Source organism: Symphalangus syndactylus, chromosome 11 (genome assembly GCF_028878055.3).
Source record: "Symphalangus syndactylus isolate Jambi chromosome 11, NHGRI_mSymSyn1-v2.1_pri, whole genome shotgun sequence".
In the NCBI taxonomy this organism is placed as follows: Eukaryota; Metazoa; Chordata; class Mammalia; order Primates; family Hylobatidae; genus Symphalangus; species Symphalangus syndactylus.
Genome location: NC_072433.2, coordinates 132,734,508 through 132,752,987, shown reverse-complemented (window position 1 = coordinate 132,752,987; position 18,480 = coordinate 132,734,508). Strand labels below are relative to the sequence as shown.

Here is an 18,480-nt window from a genome sequence, read left to right as displayed (position 1 = left end):
CGGGTTTTCACCATATTGGTCAGTCTGGTCGCGAACTCCTGACCCCAAGTGATCTGCCCACCTCAGCCTCCCAAAGTGCTGGGAATACAGGCATGCGCCACTGCACCTGGCCAGTATTGTTATTTTTATACCTGTTTTTCCAAATGATTGTATTTGTATTAAACAGTTAACAGTATCTCTTTGGCTATCCTAGGGTTTACAGTATACATCCATCTTTAATTTTTCACCATCTACCTACAAATAAGATATCATGCATGTGTGATGTAAGAATTTCATAGTTCCAGTTTCTCCCTCCCATCTTTTGTATACTGTTGTCATACATGCACTTATGAATCCATAATCCTTTGCTTCTATTTTTGCCGTAGACCAGGGGCATCCAATCTTTGGCTTCTCTGGGCCACATTGGAAGAAGAATTGTCTTGGGCCACATATAAAATACACTAACAGTAACCATAGCTGATGTGCTAAAAAAAAAAAAAGAAAAAAGAAATAAAAAATATCTGATCATGTTTTAAAAAAGTTTACAAATTTGTGTTGGGCCACATTCAAAGCTGCCCTGGGCTGTGTGTGGCCTGTGGGCCATGGGTTGGACAAGCTTGCTTTAGACATTAAATATTTTAGAGTGATTTAAAAGTTCTTTCATGCAAACCTTCATTTGAACAATTTCCAGAGCTCTTTATTTCTGTGTATAGAACCAAGTTTCTGTCTGGTTTCATGTTCCTTCTACCTGAAAAAGTTCCTTTAATTTATTGTAGCACAAGTCTACTGATAGTCATCTCAGATTTTATTTTTCTAAAATTAAAAAATTACTTTCACTTATGAAAGATATTTTTCCCTGGGGTAGAAATCTGTGCTGACAGTTATTTATCTCAGCACTTTAAAGATGACACTTCATTATCTTCTGGATTATATAGTTTCTGATGAGAAATCTGCTGTCATTCTTAACTTCACTCTTTAGTTTCTTGGGCTGCCCTTAAATATGTTCTCTTTCTCTTTATTTTTTAGTAGTTTAAATATTATGTGTCTTTAAAATCCTGCTTGGGGTTCTCCAATCTTCTTGGATTTATGACTTGATGTCTTTGATTAATTTTGTAAAATTCTCAGCCATTGACTGCAAATATATCTTCCACTGTTATTGTTCCCTGTTTTTCCTTCTTAGATTCCAGTCACATGTGTGTTAGATTATTTATATCGTCCCAAGGGTTTTTAAAACATCATCATTGTCATCATCGTTGCCCTCCTACCCCTCTCCCTCCTCCCCCGCTCTGTCTCCTCCCCTTCCGCCTCTCCTCTCCTCTTTTCCACCTTTTCCTCCTTCCCTCCTCCTCTTTCCCCACTCCTCCCCCTCCCCTCCTCCTCTTACTCCTCTTCTCCTTCCCCTCCTCCCCTCCCCCCGCCCCTTCCTCCTTGTGTTTAGTTTGGATAATTTCTATTGTTCTGTCTGAAGTTCGTTCGTTTCCTCCACTGTGCGGAGTCTACTGATGTCCATGAGAAGGACATTCTCTATCTCTGTCACCACCTATTTTATTCTGTAGGCCTCACCTTGTTTCTCCTCCCACAGGCATGATCTCTTGAATTGATGACCGTTTCGTCAGTTTCATTTTCTTAGCTCTGTAGTATGGCAGGATGAGTCTGGTATTTATTATTCTAGCATTGTCAGAACCATGGCTTTATTTCAAACTCGTCTATGCCTTTGATGTTTATTTCTTGTAGGTAGCATATCACTGGTCTCCCACCTGCTTGGATCAGAACGAGCAGGATTTTTCTGAGTCTAGGCCAGCATCAAGAACAATCTCAGATACATTCTTTATGTGCTCATAGAGACTGCAGCTTGATGTTTCTGAGGTGAAAAGGGAGTGATGGATGTGCAGTGTTAGGACTGCTGACTCTGGGATCAGACAGACCAGGTTCACATCCCAGCTGGGCAGGACACTTAGCCTGTCTGAGGCTTGTTTTCCTCATGCATGGAAAAGAATGACAAATGATTGTTGTGAGAGTTAACTGCAATGATCCCTATCACCCTCTCTCTCCTTTACCACGGGCCTGGTGTTCAATAGATGTTTTTTTTTTTTTTCTTTTGAGTTGGAGTCTCGCTCTGTCACCCAGGCTAGAGTGCAGTGGCACAATCTTAGCTCACTGCAACCTCTGCCTCCTGGGTTCAAGGGATTCTCCTGCCTCAGCCTCCTGAGGGGCTGAGATTATGGGTATGCACCATCATGCATGGCTAATTTTTTTATTTTTCATAGAGACAGGGTTTCACCATGTTGGCCAGGCTGGTCTTGAACTCCTGACCTCAGGTGATCCACCCGCCTCAGCCTCCCAAAGTGCTAGGATTACAGGCATGAGCCACTGCACCTGGCCTCTTCAACAGATGCTTGTTAAATACTTTTGAATGAATGGGAGCTTTTTAAAGTTCTACTGGTTTCTGAAGATAAATATGTAGTCCCAAATCATTCATTCCGTTCCTTAAGATCCTGTGTCTGGAAGATTCCACTTGCCTTGCCACCAGTTTTACTGCCTCCCCTCAAGCTTGCTTTCTCCAACATGCTTTTTCAAATTAATTGGAATATGTCAATTTATGCAGCTCCTATCCTGTGATATGCCATTTGTACTTTGCTTTACCTGCTAATAGAGACATTCAATTTAGGAGACTCTGATATTATAGAAAGAGCCTGACTTAGGAGTCATGAAAACAAACATTTTCTGCCAGCTTGCTTGCCATGTGACCTTGGACAAATCTTTTAGCCTTTTCTGAGCCTCAGTTTCTTAGTCTGTACAAGAGGGGGATAATAATTATAAAGAGGCATAAGGGGCCTGAGGTTTCAGAACCAGATCTAGGGGAAGTCCTCAGATACTTTTCTTTCTCATCCTCCAACCCCCAACCCCCATTTCTCCTGTGATTCCATTAGATGTAGGCAGGGGCTCGAGTCAACCAAAGATCCCCAGTGAGGACGGGTGGGAGAGGTAAGGAAAGAGAGGCGTGCACTATGTTTTCTGGTCATCACCCAGCATTAGCTGTTACCTTTTTTTTTTTTTTTTTTTTTTTGAGACGAAGTCTCGCTCTGTTGTCCAGGCTGGAGTACAGTGGCGTGATCTCGGCTCACTGCAACTCCGCCTCCCAGGTTCAAGCAATTCTGCTGCCTCAGTTTCCCAAGTAGCTGGGACTACAGGCGCACGCTGCTATGCCTGGCTAATTTTTTGTATTTTATTAGAGACAGAGTTTCACCATGTTGCCCAGGCTGGTAGTGAACTCCTGAGCTCAGGCAGTCCACCCGCCTTGGCCTCCCAAAGTGCTGGGATTATGGGCGTGAGCCACTATGCCGCTATGCTAGGGCTTTTTTTTTTTTTTTTTTTTTTGAAACAGAGTCGTACTCTGTCACCCAGGCTGGAATGCAGTGGTGCGTTCTCAGCTTACTGCAACCTCCATCTTCCATGTTCAAGTGATCCTCCTGCCTCAGCCTCCCAAGTAGCTGGGATTACAGGTGCGCACCACCACGTCTGGCTAATTTTTGTATTTTTAGTAGATAGAGGGTTTCACCATGTTGTCTAGGCTGGTGTCGAACTCCTGACCTTGTGATCTGCCCATCTCGGCCTCCCAAAGTGCTGGGATTATAGGCATGAGCCATCGCGCCCAGCCTAGCTGTTACTTTTGATTTCCTTTCATACTCTGCTAAACTAACTTTTAATTCACTTCCTGTATTTGTCTCTGCCCTCCTGAAAAGAAAGCAGAATATCAACCTTAGAATGCACAAGAATTGCAAAATTCTACCCCTAAAGAAAGATGGTTGTCTTTCTTTAGAGAGCAAGCTCTGGGGATGGGAAATTACTCTGCTGGTGCTCCACAGGCCCCTCCCCTTCCATATCTCCAAATCCTGACAGCCTAATTGTCAGCAAGGAGACAAATCCGATCCACGGACACTGCCCGCAGAGCAGAGCAGCCTCCCCAGGGCCTCTGGACATCATGGGGAGGCAGGTGGTCCAGGAAGAGAACCTCATATCCCATTGCTTGATTCAGTAGGAGGGTTTTCATGATCTTGTAACTCAACGTGTGTTCCATGGACCAGGCTTTGGCATCCCTTGGAGCTTAGAAACACAGAAATGTAGCCTCATTCCCGACTCCAGATGCAGAATCTGCACCATAACCAGACCCAGGTGACATGTCTGTGCATTAAGGTTTCAGATGCGCTGCTTTGTATGGCTTTGTATGTGCTGCTCTTGACAAGCCAGAGCTGCAGGCATGGAGTGGGTGGCATTTGGTACAGCCTGGGGTTGTCAGGCAGGCTGCACAGCAGGTCCACAGGAGCCTGTGGAGAGGTAGCTCGAGTGGGGACAGCTCTGTGCCCAACAGGCTGCAACCCAGTTGAAACCCTGCCTCCCATTGCTCCCCTAGTTATGGGGGCAGGGAAAGTGTCACCCTGTAGACAGGGACAAAGAGACTGCCTGGGTGTTCAGGGAATGCTGGAAATGCCAGCCTTTCGGCACCTGGAGACCTGGAGGGGGTCTTGTCCCCTGGTGGTGGTCTGGGGGTAAGGAGCAGCCTCTCCTGCTGCAGGGAGAAGAAACCCAGGTCAACCCTTTCCCCAGTCTAAGTGATCAGAGAGCCCCATGGGCAGCTGTTTTTTGGAGATTTGCTTGTCTTTTTCTTTTCTTTTTTTCTTTTTCTTGTTTTTTGAGATGGTTTCACTTTGTCACCCAGGCTGGAGTGCAGTGGTGTAATCTCAGCTTACTGTAACCTCTGCGTCTCAGGCTCAAGGCATCCTCTCACCTCAGCTTCCCTAGTAGCTGACACTACAGGCGCATACCACCATGCCTGCCTAATTTTTGTATTTTTTTGTAGAGACAGGATTTCACTGTGTCACCCAGGCTGGTCTTGAACTACTAGAGTCAAGTGATTCATCTGTCTTGGCCTCCCAAAGTGCTGGGATTACACGTGTGAGCCACTGCACCTGGCCACATTATTTCTTTTTAAGAGATGGCACCTTGCTCTGTTGCCCAGGCTGGAGTGCAGTGGTGCAATTATAGCTGACTGCAGCCTTGACCTCCCTGGCTGAAAGTATCCTCCCGCCTCAACCTCCTGAGTAGCTGGCACTACAGGCATGCACCACCAAGCCTGGCTAATTTAAAGAAAAAACTTTTTTTTTAGCGACAGGTTCTTGCTGTGTTGCCCAGGCTGGTCTCAAACTCCTGGCCTCAAGTGATCCTGTCGCCTTGGCCTCCAGAAGCATTGAGATAACAAGTGTGAGCCACCAGGCCCAGCCCATGTGCATGTTTTTATGGACAGAGGTTTGCATTTCTCTTGGGTATATACCTAGGAGTGGAGTTGATGAATCCTATGGTAAATCTATAGCTAACATTTTGAGGCACTGCCAAGCTGTTTTCAATAGCAGCTCCACTACTGCCTTCCCACCTGCATTGCGTGTGGATTCTAATTTCTCCTCATCGTTACCAACTATTGTCTGTCTGTTTGATTCTGGCCACCCTAGCAGACATGGCGTGTGGTATCTCATTGCGATTGCGACTTGCTTTTTTCCTGATACATCCTCTCGTGTGCTTATTGGTATCTATCCATTTCTGAATATTCTTTGGAGAAATACCTCCTCAATGCTTTGCTCCATTTTATTTATTTATTTATTTATTTATTTAGAGACGGAGTCTCCCTCTGTCTCCCAGGCTGGCGTGCAATGGCGCCATCTTCACTCACTGCAACCTCTGCCTCCTGGGTTCAAGCGATTCTCCTGCCTCAGCCTACCAAGTAGCTGGGGACAGGCACGTGCCGCCACCCAGATAATTTTTGTATTTTTAGTAGAGATGGGGTTTCACCATGTTGGGTAGGCTGGTCTCGAACTCCTGACTTCAGGTGATCAGCTCATCTCGGCCTCCGGAAGTGCTGGGATTACAGGTGCGAGCCACTGCCCCTGGCCCTTTGCCCCATTTTAAATTAGCTATCATTTTATTTTTATACTGTAAGCATTCTTTCTATATCTTGGATACAAGTCCTTTATTTGTTATATCTATGTAATATTTTATAACCCACTTTTTTTCCCCACTACGCAATATGCTATGACAATTTCCATGTCAAATTTCCTTTATGATTTCATCTTCAGATGCATAGCACTCCATGGCATGGTTTGGTGCGCCGTGATGCATTTAATCACTACCTAACGTTAGTCATTTAGGTTACATCCCATCTTCTGATATTATGAACACGGCTACAAGAAACATCTTCGTTGTCCAATCTTTATATCAAACTGTGACTATTCCTTTGGTGTAATTTTCTAGAACTTTCCTGGCTAAAGGGGTGTACCCGGGTTTAAGGCTTATGGTTGACAAATCACCCTATGGAAAGATGGTTCCAATGTTCACTCCCCACCCAGGCGTGCATGAAAACGCTCATTTTGCTTATACCATATTGAGTCTTGGGTCTAATTTTGGCAACTATTGAGAGTCTTGGTGAGCAGCAAACTCCTGGTCTGGAATTTCCCAAACTTTGTGCCATGAAAACACTAATCTAGAAGATGGTTTTTGGGGGGAAATCAATGCTAGTACAGTAGTAATTTTCTCTCTAAAAATGACTATTGTCCTGAATGTAAGCACCATAGTAAATTGTGTGTGTGTGTGTGTGTGTATTGTTTTCATTAGTTCATTTATTGGACAAGTATTTATCAGGCACCTGGGTTATTTATCTTTTACTTATTGAGTTGTAAAAATTATTGATATATTCTAGGTACAAATCTCATACTAGATATATGACAAAATGTCTAGTACAAGGTACTGTAACTATTTATTTCCATCCATGGATTATCTTTTCTCTCTTTGGTAGTGTCATCGGAAGCTTTTTAGGTTTGATGAGGTTTATATATATACATTTTTTCTTTTGTTGCTTGTGGTTTTGGTGCCATAGCTGAGAATCCTTTGGAAATCCCCAATGTCGTGAGTATTTATCCCCATGTTTTAAGAGCTTAAAGTTTGGGCTCTTACATTTAAGGGCTTGATCCACTTTGAGTTAATTTCTTGTGTATGGAGTGGAATGGGGGTTCCACCTTCACTCTCTTGCAGGTGAACACGTTTTGGCTTCCTTGTTTAGAAGTCCTGTCTGAGTATTGCGGGGAGAACGAATTGCAGGGACAAGAAGAATGCCGGGAGATGGATTTCCCACTCCTCGGTGAAAATCTGCCTTGAAGAAGGTCTGCTCCAGAGCCAGCTGATGAAGATAGAACGTGATTGGAAAACCACAACTTGACCGCCATCGTGGTAATGATTGATGTTGGAAAGAGTCATCAGTAGATGCTAAAACTAGTGGGTGAAAATTTCATAGGTAACAGGATTTTTACATAGTCTCAAAGAACCTCTTCACAGGATACTAATTACAAAGGGTGAAGTCTTAACTTTAAAGTGAAGAAAGCTGGCCGACAACACCTTAATCAATATCAGCATCATCCGTGCATGGACAGATAGACTTCATGGCCTCCCGACATGCGGCACTGAGAAGGATGCAATGAAACTTCTGCGGATTTCCTGCCTGGAATGCAAACCCTGAGTCTAACCATCGGGAAATATCAGACAAACTCCAACTGAAGAACTTTCTATCAAATAACTGGCCTGAGAGAAAGGCCAGAAAGACTGAGGAATGTCCCAGATGAAGGAGACTAAAGAGATAAAAAAGATGTGACAACTGACTACAACGCATAGTTCAGTATTTTCTTTGGTACACAAGCCGTTATTGGTACACTTGGTAAAATGCGAGTCAGGTCAGCAGATGTGATAGTAACACTGTATCCAAGCAATCCTCCTGGTTTTGAGGATTGTGCTGTCTTGAGAAATAGAATGTCTTTGCTTTCAGGAAATACACATTGAAGTATTTAGGGGCACCAGGAGTGTTATGTCCTGGGTATCAGATCTTTTTAAATTTTCACACCAACTTATTTTTATCCCTGTTTTCTAGATGAGAAAACTGAGGCTCAGAGCCATGAGACGCGAGCCGGGGTGGAGGCAGCTCTGCTTGGTGCTTCTTCTCTTGCCGGTTTGTGCATCCGCGCCTTCCCTCTGCCCATCTGCTGAGTGTGAGCAGGTGCAGCTCTGTTCTGGTCCCTGGTGTAGCCGCTGAGCCTGTCTCAACTGCCTGCCCCATGACAGGAGCTCAGTAAATACCTTCTGCGTGAAGGGCCACCATGGAACTTAGCACAATTGATATCTTGGCTTTGGGGCTGAACACTGTGGCTCAAATTCCAGCCCTGCTACTGAGAAGCTGTGTAACTTTGGGTAAGTTAGTTAACCAGTCTGGGACAGAATTTTCATATCTCATTCCTATCACATGGGGGTTCTGCTGAAGATCTAAGAACACAGGCTGGGCATGGTGGCTCACGCCTGTAATCCCAGCACTTTGGGAGGCTGAGGCGGATGGATCACTTGAGGTTAGGAGTTCAAGAGCAGCTTGACCGATATGGTGAAACCCCATCTCTACTAAAAATACTAAAATTAGCCGGTTGTAGTGGTGTGCACCTGCAATCCCAGCTGCTCGTGAGGCTGAGACAGGAAAATTGCTTGAACCCAGGAGGTGGAGGTTGCAGTGAGCTGAGATTGCACCATTGCACTCCAGCCTGGGTGACAGAGCAAGACTCCTAAAAAAAAAAAAAAATCTAATGGCACAATGATGCGGATACAGTGCTTACTGCAACACCTGGCCTGGCACAGAAGTGCAGTTCATATCTACTGAATGAATGAGCGAGCAGGTGAATGAATGAATGAAAGGTTCAAGTGACTTCTACCTCCGGGGGACGCTAGCTTGTCCTTCAACAGTATTTATTGGAAGTGCCAGGGAGAGATTCGCTTGGAAATTTAATTTAACAAATGATGCATCCCCATCATCTGTGTGCTTGTGCATATCCTTCCTGCTCTCTCTCCCCCACTGTGGAAGCTCCGGGCAGTGGCCCCTGCCTGCCTCATCCGTGTCTTTCCGTAGCACACACACACTGTCATGCGTGGCCGGCGTACATGCCTCCTTGCTGACAACTCCTCCTGTTTCTCTTTATGATGTATTGGCTAGGTGTGTCCCGGTGCCAGGTCATACCCAGGGCACTGAGCGACTGGCTTCTGATTTTGTCTGCCCTGCACCTCTAATTTCTTCCCCTGTGGCCCCCCAATCTTGCTCATGGACGGGGCTCTGTTGGCTCGGTCGTCCTCCTCCTGGAGCCCCCCTGGGCTCCTCTCCAAGGTGCTCCCTGCTCCCAGCTGCAGGAAGCCCGCATCCTCTGGCTCATGGGCCAGGCTGGTGCCTGTCTTTTGACGGTGCAGCACCTGCACTCTTGCACTGCTGCCCGAGCCCAGCGAGGCCAGCTCACTCTGCTTTCCTTACGAGCACCTTGTGCCCTGTTGACTTCCTCTGCTAACTGGGACTGGAGAGGCTGGCAGCTCAGGACGTCCGAGGCAGCTGCTGGGTCCTGCAAGCCGGACACCAAGCGGGCGCCACATCCCTGTCGGCCAGGAGGTGGTGCTGTCCCCCGGTTTATGGCCCGAGGTGAAGGCGAGTAGAGACTCTCCGCTTGTCCCGAAAATGCTGCCTTAAGATCAAGGGAAAACAATAGGTATTTGAGCCAGTTATCTAGAAGGAAAAATCAAATCAAATCAATGAGCGCAGGCCTCTATTCAGGTCCTGCATCTGAGCTTTGAGGACCCGTCTTAGAGTGAGGAAAGGACTTCTTTGAGCCCTGCCTGGAAGTCCTGTGGGAAAGGATGGCAGGGCTGAGACTCAGGGCTGCTTTTCTGAGAGACGGAGACAGCAGCTCTGGGCTGTGCACAGTCCCTGCCTCTTGACGGGGCCACCCGAGCCTCAGGTCCTCACCTGAGAAATGGAGATAAAAGTCTAGGCGCCGTGGCGTGGTCGAGGCGTGTTTGGGCACCGTGCCGTGGTTGAGGCATGGTTGGGCGCCGTGGCGTGGTCGATGGCTATAACGGAGCCTGTGAACATGCAGCGTGGTCCTGGCCTGCTGCCTGGGACACCCCCACTTCGACTGGGATGTTGGTCCTGTTGCTATGGTCAGAGACTGTGGGAGCTTTGAAAGACGCTTGTCACTGAGAGGGGCTTTGTTAAAGAATGTAGCCCTCTTGATGTCTAGGGGAGTGGGCCTGACATTTATGGAGCACCTGCTGTGTTCAGGGACCAAGCGCACACAGATGAACACCCGACCCCGCCTCTCAGACTCACAGGGGTAAGAGTGTCCTGCTCCCTCTGGAGTTTCTGGGGAACACGGGCAGAGTGTGGTCTCTTCTGTCCCAGGTGCGTTGGAGGAAATGACTTTTGAGCTGGGTGTTAAGGGACAATTAGGATTTCTTAGGGGGAAGTCGTGTGGGAAGGGCATTTGACAGAGGGAACAGCCTAGGTGGAGGTGTGGAGGCGGGAAAGCATCCTGCGTGGCTGAAGGGCTGCGGGGCAGCCTGGAGGAGGAGGACAGGTGGTGTGTGATGGGTCCCTGCGAGTGTGGGCATCGCCCTAGGCCCATTAGTGCAGGCTGGGGTGTTCTTTAAGCCAGGGCAAAGAAATCCCCGACAAGGAGGGACAAGCGCAGGCTGCGCCAGTGTTTGCTCTCCTCTGAAAAAGGGTGGAGGCCACTGGCAAGATTCCAAGTGGCTTTTCTCAGAGCCCAGAGATCTCAGCCTGAAAGTGCAGAAAGGGAAAGAATCCTCAGATTCAGCAAATCTACTCTTTATGTCTCTTCTCTTCCTTGCTCTGTTGCCCAGGCTGGAATGCAATGGCGTAATCTTGGCTCCCTGCAAAATCTGCCTCCCAGATTCAAGCAATTCTCCTGCCTCAGCCTCCCGAGTAGCTGGGATTACAGGTGCCTGCCACGATGTCCAGCTAATTTTTGTATTTTTAGTAGAGAAGGGGTTTCGCCATGTTGGCCAGGCTGGTCTCAAACTGCTGACCTCAAACGATCTGCCTGCCTCAGCCTCCCAAAGTGCTGGGATTATCAACGTGAGCCACCATACCCGGCCTTCTGCTCCTTTCTTTTCATTTTTATCTTTTTTGTGGCGATGGAGTCTTGCTCTGTTACCCAGGCTGGAATGCAGTGGTGCAGTCACAGCTCGCTGTAGCCTCAACCTGCTGGCCTCAAGCAATTCTCTGGCCTCAGTCTCCCGAAGTGCTAGGATTATGGGTGTGAGCCGCTGCACCCAGCCATTGCCTCATGGTTTCTCCCTCTGGTCTCAAGGCTTGGGTGTTTTTTCTTTTCCTCCGACGCTCTCTGCAGCTTCATGTTTGGGCAGCGACTTGCGGAGCTGTCTTTGCTCTGGGTTCCTGGGCCTGGGGCCTAGGGTACCTCTGTTCCTCGGACACCCCAGTCTTATGCTCAAAGAACCACCCCTAGACTTCAGAGGTGGTCATGGGAGGTGGTCGTAGGCCCCAGGCCCCTTCCGACGCCTCCTCTGTGCTTTCTCCCACCCGCCTGTGCCCACCACCCAGGCAAGGTTAAGTTTGTAAAAGCCCCTTTTGAATCTCCCAGAGTTTTATCTGGAGGGCCGTCTAAATCACTTCGAAGGCTTTTGGCTGAACTCAGTAAATAAACACAGGGAGCCCTGGGGGTACTGTGACTTATGGTCTCCTTGTCATTTCCCCCAGAATGCACGTCAGTGAACAGTGCCTGCCATTCTAAGGGGCTCTTTGACTCTGAACACACACAGTCTCCTCTTGGGCTGATTCCCTGCACGCTGCCATTTGGCTTTCTGTAGAGAGCCAGCGTCAGCCGTGGCCAGGGTTGATTCACTGTGGTGGGGACAGTGCCAGGGTTGTCTGGGCTCAGGACCCAGGGATGGCGTGGCTGCCTCCGTGTGTCCATATGGAGGGCAGGAGGGATCCTGCTGGTGGGAGCACCCTTGGATTTAAATGCTTCGAGGTGACACAGGGCAAGATGACTGTCCCCAGTCACGAAATCGTCTCACTGGAGTGCTTGGGGGAGGGGGCAGGGCCGAGCGTTCACCTTGACTCGCAGAACAACATTTTGGTTTTCACACTCACCACTGAAAAGTCATTAAATTGAAAGGAAACCTGTGCCCCTTTCCCTCCGCAGTCACGCCAGCGCCGTCCCCAGGCACCTCACAGTGTAGCTTTTGTTCGGGGGTCCGGAGTGTAAAATTGGAGTGGCAGATTGTCGGTGCACACATTTAGAGTTTCCTGGCTTTCATCAGCTGTGCCACTCAAATGACAATATTTAATCCCAAATGTTTCCTTCCCTTTCCCTACCCCCCCATTTCATAAGTCAGAGGGCTTCCCCCACATTTACAAAGTACACTTCTCTTCCATTTCTTCAACCGTAATGAAAAGTATATTTATGATTTTTTCCCCTATGTATTTGCGATTATACGAACTCTCCTGAACATTTTAAGGGGACTTTCTTAGGAGAAGTTGACTTCCTGGTTTTGAGTTGAATGTAACTCTCCTTTGCTGGCCTCTCCGCTCCCACCATTCATTTCATAAGGACAAGGTCGTGCACATTTGAATTCTACGGGTCGGATCTCGTAGCAGTAATCTCGTGCCATTTCATTCCATTGGATGTGGCTGGAGTAATATTGCTCATTGATTTGAGTCAGGCGGCTTTTCTGTTATTTAGGGATTTTTTCACTGCAGTCATTTTTATTAAAGAAGGGTTAGTTGTAGATGAGAGAATTAGCTGAAATTTAAAACTCGAAGTTTCTTTTTGTTGCTTGGTCACTTTGTAGAATCCATTGTTTAGCAAGACAGCCCTTCTGAGGCCACCCAACAAAAAGATTTTCAACAACACGTCGCATGTGGATCCCCTGATATACAGGCGCATATGCATACGATCACAGTTTACATTTTGCAGTGTGCTGGAGAGTCTCCATCAAAGAAAGCCTGTGAAAACGCATCTACAAGAAGCACTTTGGAGTGAGAAGCAGGTGTGACTCCTTGGTGTGTCAACGCGAGCGGGTTCCGATCGTCTGGTATCACTGGGTCCTGGGTTCTGACACGCGAGTGGGTTCTTATACTCGGGCGTGTTCTGATACCTGGCTCAGACCCTGATGGGCTGACGGTGAGGTTCACATGTCCTGTGGCTAGGCTCCCGTGCCCAGTGGTCCAGTCAGACACCCATCTGGGTGCTGCTGAGAAGGTGCTGGTAGATGTGGTCAGCCTCTCCCATCAGCTGACCTCAAGGGAAGCAGATTACTCTTGACAGTGTGGGTGGGCCTTATGCAATCAGGGGAGGACCTTGTGAGCAAACTCCGAGGTTTTTCTGGGAGGGAGGAATTCTGCCTCAATACCGTAGCATCAGCTCCTGCCTGGGTTTCCAGCCTGCCGGCTTGCCCTACACATTTCAGACTTACCAGCCTCCACAGTTATATGAGCAATTCCTAAAAATCTCTCTCTCTTTCTTTACACACACGTGCACACACATATTAAACTTCCTGCTAGTTCTGTTTCTCTGGAGAGCTGTGGCTGACACTGGCTGAGAGGAGCAAGAGTTTCAGGCTAGAGCTGCATAACAGTGGTCTCTGGCCACTGGGTGTCTGCAAAAATCAGAAATGTGCTTCTCCATGCCTCTCTAGGTCTTCTAGGGATTTTGGGTTGCTTTCCAATACACACATGTTCTTGTGCATGCATGTATGTGGGCAGTGGCATGTGCATGTTCATTCAGGACCGACGCCACTGCAGGTAAGTTCCCTGGTGGGCACACCCCCTTCAGTAGACACAGGCTATAATGCCCACAGTCACTGCCTTGGGCAGGGTCCTGGGAGAGGGCGTCTGAGGCAGTGAACTTTTGAGTGGGCCATGATGACCTCTTATGGACCAAGGCTAAATCAATGGCGGCAAGCCACAAATATCTACTAGGATGGCATTGTATGTGGGCCAAATGCAGAAGATGTTGGGGGACCGTGTAGCCACATCGTCAGATCCCCATCCAGCTCCTCCGCTCGTGAACTTGTACCTGAGCCGGCTGGCCGACCCCCTACCCCCCGGGCTGCAGGTATAAAAGGGGGATGAAATTAGCAGTTGTCTCATTGGATGGTGGGGAATGGGGCGGGTGGGAATGCGTTAATGCAGGTGAAGCCCTCAGAAAGGTCTCCCACTTTGGGGCACCACATAGGATGAGTGCTTTCATTCTTAGGAGGACAAGCTCCTGCTTGGAGGTCAGGCGGAGTTGGGCTCATGCTCCAGGCTGGCCCCTCACATGCTCTGTGGCTTTAGGGAAGCTCCTAAACCTCTCTGAGGCTCATCTGTAGGAGGAAAGTTAAGAGACTGAGATGTCTCATAAGCTTGCTGAGATGATTACGTTCAAAGAGAAGGAGGACAGTCTATGGTGAGATGCCAGGCCTGGGGGAAGCTGTCTTTGGCAGCCTGCTGTGCTGGACACTGCTGTGTGTGCACACATTGTTAGGGCCCAGCCAGGGCCAGGACAGTGAGGCACTCAGGTGTAAAACGAGGTGACACCTGGTCTCAGGTGCCAACCCTGCATTGCATGGCTCTGAGAGTGAGCACCTCCTTAAATTTTGCACTGGCGGGTATCTCTCTTGCTTCACCCTAGTCCTGGCCCTGCACGTTACCCCATGGAAATGCCGTAACAGTTTTGCAAGGCCAGGGATCAGCCCCTCGCACAGATTAGGACAGAGGCTCAAAGAGATGGGAAAACAGACCCGAGCCCCCTGCCCCCGACCTCCTGGGTTACTGAGATCTTGGCAGGTGGCGACCGCGCCTTATTCATCTCATGTAATCACATACAGCTCCTGGCATGTAGTGGGTGTCAAATAGATTCTTACATGTATGCAGTGAGTGAAAGGGAAAAGGGAGGACTCAAACTCTGATATGGCTTCATAGGAACCTGGTCATCCACTCCACCCACCTGCCTTAGCAAAGTGCCCTTGGTGAGGCTGAGGGACTGGGCAGCCAGGACTCCTGAGAGGACCTTGTCAGAGGGGGAAGCCACCTCCGACTGAGCAGTGAGTGCTGCTCCAGGACTGCCCTAAAACTGGATTTGAACAGAAGACCACATGCCATATGACTCTATTGGAATGAAACATCCAGAACAGGCAAAGCCACAGAGGCAGGAAGCAGGTGAGTGGTTGCCGGGGGCTGGGAGAGTGGGGCCAGGAAGTGGCTGCTCAGGGAATGGGCTTCCTTTAGGGGTGATGAAAGTGTTCTACAACTAGAGGGTGGCGATGGTGGCATAGCTTTGTAATTGGGCTAAATGCTACCGAATTCTACATTTTGAAAATAGTTAAAATGATACATTTTCTTTTGAGACAGGGTCTTACTGTGTCTGGCAGGCTGGAGTGAGTGTGGCTCACTGCAGCCTCAACCTCTCTGGGCTTAGGTGATCCTGCTGCCTCAGCCTCCGAAGTAGCTGGGACAACAAGTGTGCGCCACCACATCCCAGCTATTTTTTTTTTTTGGTAGAGATGGGGCTTCTGTGTTTTGCCCAGGTTGGTTTTTTTTTTTTTTTTTTTTTTTTTTTTTTTTTTTTTTTTGAGATGGAGTCTCGCTCTGTCGCCCAGGCTGGAGTGCAGTGGCGCGATCTTGGCTCACTGCAAGCTCCGCCTCCCAGGTTCACGCCATTCTCCTGCCTCAGCCTCTCCGAGTAGCTGGGACTACAGGCGCCCGCCACCACGCCTGGCTAATTTTTTGTATTTTTAGTAGAGACGGGCTTTCACCGTGGTCTCGATCTCCTGACCTCGTGATCCGCCCGCCTCAGCCTCCCAAAGTGCTGGGATTACAAGCGTGAGCCACCGCGCCCGGCTTTTTTTTTTGTTTTGAGATAGAGTTTCGCTCTTATAGCCCAGGCTGGAGTGCAATAGTGTGATCTGGGCTCACTGTAACCTCGTCCTCCCGGGTTCCAGCAATTCTCCTGCCTCAGCCTCTCAAGTAGCTGGGATTACAGCCGTGCATCACCACATCCAGCTAATTTCTTGTATTTTTTTTTTTTTTTTTTGTAGAGATGGGGTTTCACCTTGTTGGCCAGGCTGGTCTCGAACTCCTGACCTCAAGTGATCTGCTTGCTTCTGCCCGCCTCAGCTTCTCAAAGTGTTGGGATTACAGGCGTGAGCCAGGCTAGTCTTGAACTCCTGGGCTTAAGCAGTCTACCCACTTTGGCCTCCCAAAGTGCTGAGATTACAGATGTGAACCACCATGCCCAGCCTAAATTTTATGTTATGTATATTTTACCAAAATAAAAACTCTGGAATCAACAGAACTCTTTGGGTGTAAGTGAGAGAAACAAGATTCAGGCAAGGCAGTGAGTAGTTTGTAGAATGGAAGCTGAGGCTGAGCAACCAGATTGCAGGAAGGGTCTCAAAACTGCCAGACTCTGTGACATCTCCACTTCTGCCTTGTTTTCCTCTGTGACCAGCATCCCCAGGTCACCAACACCTCTGGAACTGAGGCTGGCAGAATGTGGTGGGGGCTCCTTTGAGAGCATGGCAGCTTCTAATGGACCCACATGGTTAGTTTGAGAGGAGCAGTCGCCAGAAGACAGCCGTATGTGTCTGGGCTGGGAGACCCAACATTTCAGAGCCACCAACCCTGCGTCATTGGCTGACAGGTGGCTGGGCATTGTGTCACCACTGTCTTCTGGGAATAAACATTTCTCAGCTTTCCATGGGAAGTCTCTGTTTCTTGTTCCAGCTCATTTAGAGCAACTATCATTTATCAAATATCCTCCCCTCCAAAACCTCCTGGATGCCTACAAAGGCTTGGGCCAGATGGCAGAATTCACCAAAGATACAAAGGCCGCAACATGGGGATGTACTTGGAGAGGGAGAGGGATGAGGAGGTACATGTGGGGAAGGGGTCATGCGTGGGAGAGTTGGGTTGGGAGAAGAAGAAGATGCTTCTAAGGTTCAGTCTGAGACACAGCTGGGGGTTTTCCAGCTCACGGAGTGTTTGTGCCGAGGCAAGACAATGGAATAGGTTCCCACAAGAACAGAAACAGTCCCCACACCCAGAAGCTGTGAGTCTCCAGGGAGAACTGGGCAGTTAACGGATAAATTGGGGCCTTGCAGACTTGCAGCTCTGCTCACCCGCAACGTGGTCCCAGGAGTGCACAGCGTGGGTTTGGGGCGTGGCTGTGCCGGTTTGCAAATCCGTAGGTGCTTGTCCCACAATGGTTCTTGGTGGTTGGGTCTGTTGCTGCTGGAATCTCTGTCGGCTCAGCTTTTGACTAAAAGCCAGTGGAAGATCTCCTTGCCAGATCCCCCAAAATAGTTTTACCCATTGTTCAGGAAAGAGATTGTAAGAGCTCTAAGAGAAACAAACAGAAAACCAACATCAAACCTGAGTAGTGTCCTGGGGGATTTCCTTCCTAACCTTGGTTTTGGAATTAATCTGCTTCAGAAGTTCTTTGACTGGTGTGTGTGTGTGTGTGTGTGTGTATGTGGGTGTGTGTATCGTGTGTGTGTGTGTATATGAAAAGAAATACTGAGAATAAAATGTTCTTATTTATTTAGTTATTTTGAGGCAGGGTCTTGCTCCGTCACCTAGGCTAGAGTGCAGTGGCCCAGTCACGGCTTGCTGCGGCCTTGACTTCCAGTGATCCTCCCACCTCAGCCTCCTGAACAGCTGGTCCCACAGGTGTGCGCCACTATACCTGGCTACTTTTTGCATTTTTTGGTAGAGATGGCATTTCGCCATGTTGCCCAGGCTGGTCTTGAACTCCTGGGCTCAAGTGATCCTTCTGCCTTGGCTCCTAAAATCCTGGGATTACAGGCAAGAGCCACTACACCCAGCCTAGCATGGTCTAATAACGCCTTGTTGCTCGCCAGACTTTCCTCTGTGTACCTTGGGGATACCCCTTGCTTGGGTAGAGAGGAGGGAAATTACTTTCCTTCTTACCTCTCCATTCTTCTTGTGCACAGGCTTTGAAGGAATGAGAGAGAAGTGGGCCACTGCCTTCTCATTCCTGTAAGGCTCTGTGCCAGGACTCACCCCATTTGTATATTTTGAGCCTTTTATTATTAACCAAAGTGATCTTGATTGATAACAATACAAAGGCAAAGCTGGGAGTGCTGTGATTTCTAGCTTCAGCTCCTTATTCATTGATTCATTATTCATTATTGATTAATACATAATAATTCTTTATTTTATTTGCCTTATCAGTTCCTCACTCCTGGAAGGTTGGAGAAGGGAAGGAAGGGTGCTGCACAAATTTCTTCTTGGAATTTTAAATTTTACTTTTAAATTATGGGTCCTTAATGACTCTTTTTCTAATAACTCCTGAATTCTTGTGATTCAACAGAGGGTGTTAATCACAAGTGTGTTTCTTTCTCCTTTTTTTGGCGGGGGTGGAGTCTTTATTTCTTTATAGATTGCTTTATAGATTATACAAGCCAGGCAGTAATTTATCTTCAAGGTTAAACATTCAAATAATTCTGAAGTTCACAGAAAAAGGTGATACCCCCTTTCCTCCCCAGATAATTGAAACCTGAATGGTTTAGATGGCTCCTTCCTGGGCACTTCTGCACGTGTATGGAGAGTAAGCCTTT

General features: G+C 48.1%; 1 protein-coding gene across 1 annotated transcript in view; it reads left to right on the top strand.

Annotated features, from left to right (window-relative positions):
• Positions 1-16,598, top strand: part of C11H16orf95 (chromosome 11 C16orf95 homolog) — a 48,012-nt gene extending 31,414 nt beyond the window's left edge. Inside the window, exons 9-12 of the mRNA XM_063613048.1 lie at positions 7,057-7,251; positions 7,943-8,259; positions 12,834-15,058; positions 16,350-16,598. The gene's annotated coding sequence lies outside the window, so the exon portion shown is untranslated. The remainder of the gene's footprint in view (positions 1-7,056; positions 7,252-7,942; positions 8,260-12,833; positions 15,059-16,349) is intronic.
• The last annotated feature ends 1,882 nt before the right edge of the window (positions 16,599-18,480 follow it).